Source organism: Cebus imitator, unplaced genomic scaffold, assembly GCF_001604975.1.
Source record: "Cebus imitator isolate Cc_AM_T3 unplaced genomic scaffold, Cebus_imitator-1.0 Scaffold28, whole genome shotgun sequence".
Lineage (NCBI taxonomy): Eukaryota > Metazoa > Chordata > Mammalia > Primates > Cebidae > Cebus > Cebus imitator.
In genome coordinates, this window is record NW_016107343.1 from 6,612,309 (window position 1) to 6,614,957 (window position 2,649).

Here is a 2,649-nt window from a genome sequence, read left to right on the forward strand (position 1 = left end):
AAAAAAAAAAAGCCAACATGGAATTCCAGGCAAATTAGTTCCACACACGGCAGTTGGCTGCTATGCCTATTAATTCTCCTGAGCTGCTTTTTCCCTCCATTGCCAGCCTTAGAGGATCAGTTTTTTTATTTAATTAAGGTTTTTAAGAAGAAAGGGGCCAGGTGCAGTGGCTTGCGCCTATAATCGCAGCACTTTGGGAGGCTAAGGCAGGTGGATCATTTGAGGTCAGGAGTTCGAGACCAGCCTGGCTAACATGATGAAACCCCATCTCCACTAAAAATACAAAAATTGGTGGGGCATGGTGGCATGCGCCTGTAATCCCGGCTACTCAAGGGGCTGAGGCACAAGAATTGCTCAAGGCAGAGGCTGCAGCGAGCTGAGATAGCGCCACTGCATTCCAGCCTGGGTGACAGAGTGAGACTCTGTCTCAAACAAAACAAAAAAGAAAAAAGGGGCCAGGCACAATGGCACACACCTGTAATCCCAGCACTTTGGGAGGCTGAAGTGGGTGGATTGCTTGAGCCCAGGAGTTCGAGACCAGCCTGGGCAGTATGACAAAAACCCCTTCTCTAAAAAAAATAAAAAAATAAATACAAAATACAAAAATTAGCCAGGTGTGAGCCAGACAAGGTGGCTCATGCCTATAATCCCAGCACTTTGGGAGGCTGAAGTGGGCAGATCACCTGAGGTCAGGAGTTCGAGACCAGCCTGACCAACATGGAGAAACTCTGTCTCTACTAAAAATACAAAATTAGCTGGGCGTGGTGGCACATGCCTGTAATCCCAGCTACTTGGGAGGCTAAGGCAGGAGAATCGCTTGAATCCAGGAGGCGGAAGTTACGGTGAGCTGAGATCCTGACATTGCACTCCAGCCTGGGCAACAAGAGCAAAACTCCATCTCAAAAAAAAAAAAGGCCGGGCGCGGTGGCTCATGCCTGTAATCCTGGCACTCTGGGAGGCCAAGGCGGGCGGATCACCTGAGGTCAGGAGTTCAAGACCAGCCTGACCAACATGGTGAAACTCCGTCTTAAAAAAAAAAAAAAAAGCCAGGTGTGGTGATGGGCACCTGTGGTCCCAACTACTTGGGAGGCTGAGGCAGGTGGATCACTTGAATCCAGAGGTCAAGGCTTCAGTGAGCCAAGTTCGTACCACTGCACTCTGGCCTGCATGACAAAGTGAGACCTTATCTCAGAAAAAAAAAAAAGAAGAGAGGTAGACTCCAGAAGTGACAAATAGCAAGCTCGGTATTGATCTTAGGTGAAATTCTAGAATGGAATTTGTGGACAATAAAAAAACATTGGTAGTTCTGAGAGCTGTTACATATTCACTAAGAGCAATTTTGCTGAACTTTATTTCCTTCTTGTCATAGCATCTGCCTCCCTTGGACAGTCGGATTGTTTACACTAGTAGTTACCGGGGCCAATTTCGTACAAAGCCTTGTCCTAAGAGTGTGGGTAGATATAATAGGGGTGAACCAAAAAGAAATGCCCCCTGCCCTTACCATGTAGCAAGGGACAGTCATTAAACCAGTAAGTACGTGAATAAATATATCACTACAAACTGTGAGAAGGGATATGAAGGATGGTAGGACAGGGTTGGGGGAGATTTTCATAGGAAGATCTTATTTAGATTTGGCAGCAGGGAGGAGGTTGTCCAAGGAAAGCCTCTAGGAGGAACTCGTATTGAAAGATAAGTAAAAGTTAGCCAGGGAAATGGTAGCAGAAAGAGTATTCTTTTTTTTTTTTTTTTTAGAAGGGAGGTTTGCTCTGTTGCCCAGGCTGGAGTGCAGTGGCACGATCTCGGCTCACTGCAGCCTCCACCTCCCAGCTTCATGCAATTCTCCTACCTCAGCCTTCTGAGTAGCTGGGATTACAGGTCTGTGCCACCATGCCTAACTAATTTTTTTTTTTTTTTTTTAAGTAGAGACAGGGTTTCTCCATGTTGGCCAGACTGGTCCAAACTCCTGGCCTCATGTGATCCGCCTGCCCGGACCTCCCAAAGTGCTGGCCTGAAAGAGTATTTTGAGCAGAGTAAACAGCGTGGGCAAAGACCTTGAGTCAGGAAAGTGTTGAGTTTGAGGAACACTGATGTTGCCGGAAAGTAGTAGGAGAGTGAGAGCTGGAGATGGAGGGTGAAAAGGTCAAAATGATGCAAGCTTTAAAGGGCACAAAGTGGCTGGCTTTCATCCTAAGGGTGCTAGAAAGTCATCAAAGGATGTTAGGCAGGAATGCAGCCCAAATGATCCAGTTTTGGTTGGAAAAATTTAAACATAGGCTGGGCACGATGTCTCATGGCTGTAATCCCAACACTTTGAAAGGCCGAGGTGGGTGGATCACTTGAGGTCAGGAGTTCGAAACCAGCCTGGCTAACATGGTGAAACGCTGCCTCTACCAAAGATACAAAAATTAGCTGGGTGCGTCAGCGGGCACCTGTAATCCCAGCTACTCAGGAGGCTGAGGCATGAGAATCACTTGAAGCAGGGAGGCAGAGGTTGCAGTGAGATGAAAGCGAGCCACTGCACTCCAGACTGGGTGACAGAACGAGACCTCGACTCAAAAAAAAAAAAAAAAAGAAAATTTTAGGGCTAGGCATGGTGGCTCATGCCTATAATCCAAGCACTTTGAAGGCCAAGGCGGGCAGATCACCTGA